Genomic DNA, 6083 nt, shown 5'->3' with positions numbered 1-6083 from the left:
CCATCAACAGTATCTTTGCTTTCCTACCCCAGTTCTGCAGGTTTTGTCCTTTGTGGAAGGCCCACGGCTTCCTTAGTGAAGTGCAGAACAGGTTGCCTTGAAACACTTACCCTTCCCTCCACTGGGATGGGTGTGCAAACTATACAGCTTGAACAACTTAAAGCACTTGGGCTGGTGCAGGACACACAAACTATGCCAGCTCTTCAAAGGACATCTTCTCTAGCCACCACTATGGTGTCAAAACAAGTACAACTCCTTCCCTCCCCCTTGAAACCCACAGTCAGAGGTGACAGGGGCCAGTATTCAACAGAGCCAATTCTTGTCTTTTTTTGTCATCATCCTCTGGGGGAGGGTAGAAATGCCACGGTAGCCTTTCCTTATAGAAAGATATGACAACCTGTAGGCACTTGACATTGGCGACTTTGGCAGGGACCAGGTCAGCCTCATCAGTTTTTCCATTTCATCAAGAACATGAGCTCTCCACTGGAGTCAGTAGCTCCAATTATCCCCTCTGGCTCCAAACCCCGGGGCAAAGTCTCCTGGCTTTTCTGACTCTTCCTTCTTTTTCTTTGGTTTGCTTTCCTCTCCTCAGAATCAGCTTTGCGCTTACCTCCCTCTGATTTATCTGTCTCATGAGCTGTTTTCTGTGACTGTAGAAACTCAGCAATAAGTTCAGGGCAATCCAGATTCTCTTCTGGCTCCCAAGTGTTGTCCTCATCTGAGAAACCCTTTCACTGGAGAAGATATTCTACCTTGCCCTTGACAACTCCCTGATCAAGAACTTTTTCCATCATATTCCTCTTCCTCTTCTTCTAGCACCTCCTCCACTTTCTCCTGGTTTTGTTTTTTCCCCTATAGTACCCATCAGCTTTCTGGTGTGAAGGGTGACAGTGCTTGTAGCAGTGTCTGAGATTTTGAGAGGAATTGATGCCGCTCTACTTGCACGTTGCATCTGGCAGTCAGAGGGAGTAGCACCATATCCTTAATACACTCTTAAAACAAAGGTATGGAGACCAAGGGAATAGCTCAGTGGTAGAGTACAAGACTCCAGGTTGGATCCCCACCACTTCAAACAAAGCAAAAATAAACAAACAAAAAGGTTGAAAGAACTTCATCACTTCGATTTAGAAAGCCCTTACGGAAATGGCTTATATAACTTGTGCCTTTCTACTTTCAGAATCCTTACATTGGGTTATTATCAAGTCCTAATGCACAGTACAAGAGGGTTTCACTGTTTCTTCCTGAATTTTCTAATGTTCTACATGAGTCTGTGTTAACATATAGCCATAAAAAACAAACAAACTGAAGATAAGAACTGAAGGATGTGTACTAGAGCTTGACATGTTTTTTATGAGTGAGCTGACAGCTGGGTCCATCACTCATGTAATATGGCTCAGGGAGGAATCCAGCAACTCAGCCAAGGGGCGAGTCAAGTTTTCAAACAGGAAGCGACATGGAATCCGCTTTGGCTATCCGAGGTTGCTGGTGTAAAGCTCCGAAGCTTCTGGGGAAAGCCGATGCCTTCCTTTGTAGTCAGAATGTCATGCAGAGATTAAGTTGGGAGCCAGCTTTGTGTACTATGCTCAGTTTCACTGACAGGCAGGACCAGAGTGAACTAGTTGATTTTAGCATGCACTATGACATTTAGTGCCAGATGGGATCAAGAACAGATCAATGTTGCTAGGCCATAGTCCTTCTGTGTGCCTGTCACCCAAGTATCTTGGCTCCACTGGGTCATGTCTACAAGTGAAGGCACCCTTTTCATTCATTACAGAAGGTTACACTGGAGGAGACACTAGTAATTTGTTTACTAAAATATCCGTGTGGTGCGGGGCCTGGCCTATAATCCCAGCTACTCAGGTTGCTGAGGCCTGAGGATCCCATGCTCAAGGCTTACCTAGTCTACAGAGTGAGTTCCAAGCCAGCTTGGGTTATTTTTTAGTAGGACTATCTCAGAATAGAAAGTAAAAACTGGGCTGGAGATCGCCATAGCTCAGTGTGAGACTGCTTGCCTGGTGTGCCCTAGGCCCTGGGTTCAATCGCCAGGGCTATAAACACAAGTAAGAAATAAACCTTTTCTGGGGCCATGAGAGGGTTTCTCCGATGCTTTCATGGGTGTCCTTAGAAACTGACTGTGTTCTGTAACTTGGCAGCCTGCCGCCTTGGCTCTTTTGTACACTGTCCTCCTTTCTTTTCAACCTTGAATTCCTCTTTGCATTTGAACAACTCTACAGCAGGCCTTGGCCTTGGCTACCCTTAGCCAGAACAAGTTTAGATTGTAACTTTTACCCAGACTTTACTGCTAAGAAATATAGACATGATTCCTGCTTGGATCCTTTGGTCTAGAGGAAGAAATGGGCATTACTTAAATATAATCCCACAAATGAAAATTGATGAATGTGGGCAAGTGCTTCAGAGAAAAGTCAGAGTCCTCACTACAGGGCAGTGCATGTCATGGAGGGAGTTAGGACAAGACTTCCTGCAGAAACAGCAACAGAGCGGACAGGTCCTGGACTCCGGGCAGTCACAGATGAAGGGAAACTGAAAAGATGTGCAGGGCTGAAGGCAGAGGAGGAGGCAAGGTTTGAAGCAGGGTTGGGCCCTGAAAGAGAGAATGGCATGAGAACAAAGAAATCAAGCCTGGCCTCCAGGAGAAGCATAGGATTTCAAGGTGGTGACTGACGTGGTCAGATGTGAATTGTCTGAGTACAAATACTCCTGCAGGTACATGCTTAACAGAGCAGGCCAACAACAAAAAAATTCGTAATAGGAACAAAGAAAGTGTATGTAGACTGGAAGTAAGGACTTTTTAAACTAGATAAATTCATATTCTTTCATTTTACAAAGATTTGTTATGTATATGCATATATATATACCTATATATATGCATGCATGTAAGTGTACCAGGTACATGCAGTGCCCACAGCATTCACAAGGGAATGTTGGGTTCCCTGGAACTAGAGTTATGGACAGTTGTTAGCTGGCATGTGAGTGCTAGGAATCTAATCTAGGTCTTCTGGAAGAGCAGCCAGTGCTCTAATTATTGAGCCATCTTTCTAGCCCCATAAACATATTTTTTAAAATTAAGAATGGGAAGCAACATCTACCACAAATGTTAGATAGATGTTCAGTACACATTGTTACTAGTCCAAAGTGAAAACAACCCACATATTTATCAACTAGAAGATGATCAATAAAATATGCTATATGCATAGAATAGAATCATTATGTCATTAAAAAGAAACAAAATCCTAATACATGTTATAGCATGAATGACCCTTAAGAACAATGTACTAAGTGTATAAGTTGACAAAAGGTCATATATATATATATATACTATTTAATTTAATAATATTAAATATTCAGATTAGGCAAGTTTATAGAAACAAAGATTATTAGTGACTTCGTAGGACTGAGAGTGAGATAGGGGATTACTGGTTGCTAATGAGTGTTTTTTAAAAACCAGAGGACAAAATAATTTTGAAAACTAGAATACAATGTTGATGCACAGTTTTGTGAATATACAAAAAAAACCCATGAAAATGCATGACATATAAATTATATTGGAGTAAAACTATGTATATGTATATATATTTACATATATGCACATGTGTATATGTATGTAAAAGATGTTTTGAAAGAATCTAAGAACTATCCCTTGTAGGTCTTATAGTAGGTCTTACATTTTTTTTTCACCTTATGTCCGCAGCATTCCAAAACAAGGACCACAATCATTTCCCAGCTAGAGTAAGTTGGGATGATTTATGATCCCATTAATATGTTTGGATGGTAGAGTTGAGTCCTGTTTGTCTAAATTAGCAATACCAAGCAGCTGCTTCTATTAATCATTATGAGAGCTGCAGATTCCAAAAATCACTCCAAACTAGCCTTTTAGGTAGCCTTATTTGAAGGAGTAGGGAATTTTTTTAAAAAGGCCTTATTAAAATAATACTTCTGATATTTTCCCTTCTTAAAAAATAACCTTAAATCTTATTAAAAGAAAGGTGTTCGAGACGTTGTCTTGCTCTGATCAGGCACATGGGAATGTTTTGGATTCGACATGGATTCACAGTGGCTCCAGAGGAAGGGACTATGGGACTGAGCAGGTGGCACTACTTCCGTTTTCACACCCCAAGGCCAGCATTTCTTAGGAAAGCATTCCTGGTATCTGGCTCAGTCACTTACAGTCTCTCAGTTGGTGTGTAAGGTCCAATTTCACTTGGCTTGCACAGCCCACTGACTCTTATGTCTTTCAGCAAAGTTCATTTCCCTCTCCAGCTTCCCCTGCCAGGGCAAGCATGACAAAATGGAATTCAGTCTTAGCCAGCCTGTGCAGGGACCAAATTGCCTTGTTTTACGTACGAGGAAGTGGAAACTCAGGACCATAGAGCCTTGATTTGTGTATGTCTCTAGTTAGTGGAGTGTTTCATACTGGAAGACTTCCTGATTTCTTTTGTTTTGAGTTAAACTCTTTTTTTTTTTTCAGCCTCCAACTCCTCTTTTCTAATCTTTAATAAATATCTACAAAGAACATTATTTTATGTTCCACTTTGTTTAGTATTTACTTGAAGATGCAGCTACCTGTGTAGTGAAAATGGAGGACTGAAAGCCAAAGGCAAGAGGCCTCTCTGGCCATTCTCTTCTCAAGTAGTGTAAAACAACAAAACGATAAAAATCTACATATCTTAAATAGAAGTCAGCAGCCAGCACTTAGGGCTCTGACTGAATAGATTTTGGAGAGCATCAAGGTCATTGGAAATTGGTTTTCACACAATTGTCCCTCACCTGGATGACACTCCTAGTTTCTGCTTTGGCTTCCTTAAAATTCACTCTCTATGGGGAAGAGCTTACTCGTTTTTTGTTTTTTGCTTTTTTTAAAGCTAATTGTTATTGTTCCTCCCCTTTAAAAAAAATAAGTCTTCAAAGCTTTTCACTGTAGACTAAATTCCCAGTTCTTTTCTTGGTTGATAAAGCTGCTATTAAATCATTCCAGTTAATTTTTGTTATTCAAATGTGCTAGATTAGATCCCAATTTCGGGCTTGTGAATTATCCTACATTTTGCTAGCGAGGCTCTGCCTCCCATTTTTGTAGGGCTTGTTATCCAAATCACTGCTTGAATCTTTCCTCCCACAAGGGCACCGCCCCCAAGTAGTGGCCCAGTTGTAACCACCATCAGATTATGATAATTTGCTAGTTAACGTCTACAGATATCCCCCTCCCCCCGCCCCAGATCTCTACAACCTAGACTATTGGTTTTCATCATGCTTCAGTAGACAACCTGGAATAATGCCTAGAACGTGTAAGGAAAACAGCCAAAAGCTGTTGAAGAGAACAAATATATGACTGTAGTCTTTCTTGTCCCTCTCCCCTAAAGAGGACAAAACAAATAAAGAGTATAGACTTCAAAATGTCTTTCTCAGCTCTCTGCCAATTTGAGGACCGGATGTCCTTGAGGAAACCATGCAACTCGACTGCACTGATCCTTCCCAGTGAAACAGGAGTCACACAGCTTGTCATCCAAGGCTCTAGGCTCCTTGGGGCTCAAAGCCTTATTTTCCAATGTCAATGGCCCGTGGGGTAGGGGATTGGCCTCCCCTTCAGACTGACTCCAGAGGTTCAGATTGGGCCCAAGGCCTGGGGCTTCCCCAGTGGTTTTCCCTGACGATGATGGGTACCGGGCAGAACCATTCTGAAGGGTGGGCTGTGCATAGGCCCTTGGTGGGAAACCAGCCCCAGGAAGGTGGGACGGCCCAAGGCGGAACATCTAAGGGTGGCGGATGCTAGCTCCCAGGGCTCCCGTGCTGGCCAAAGGAAAGGGTTAAGCCGTTCCCAAGGCAACGCACCAGGAAGCGCGCTAGACGTCAGCGGAGAGTTCGAAGGTCAGCTTCGGGTTTAAAGCTCCCACGGGCCGAGGGCCACCGAGCCAATGGAGAGGTCGCCTCCGCGTCACGTGACAGGCGACCCCGCAGCTTTGCCCTCCGGAGCACGTGGGAAGATTTTTCTTCCTCCCCGCCCCGCCCCCCTGTTCCTTTTGCGCGGGCTCGGCCACGGGGTCGTTCTCGCGAGAGGTGCGACTGCTCTC

General features: G+C 43.3%; 1 pseudogene; it reads right to left on the bottom strand.

Moving 5' to 3' along the window:
- Positions 1 to 280: 280 nt before the first annotated feature.
- Positions 281 to 978, bottom strand: LOC116084183 (annotated as a pseudogene).
- Between the last annotated feature and the right edge of the window lie 5105 nt (positions 979 to 6083).

Source organism: Mastomys coucha, unplaced genomic scaffold (genome assembly GCF_008632895.1).
Source record: "Mastomys coucha isolate ucsf_1 unplaced genomic scaffold, UCSF_Mcou_1 pScaffold9, whole genome shotgun sequence".
Taxonomy (NCBI): Eukaryota; Metazoa; Chordata; class Mammalia; order Rodentia; family Muridae; genus Mastomys; species Mastomys coucha.
This window is presented reverse-complemented; position numbering and strand designations above follow the sequence as displayed.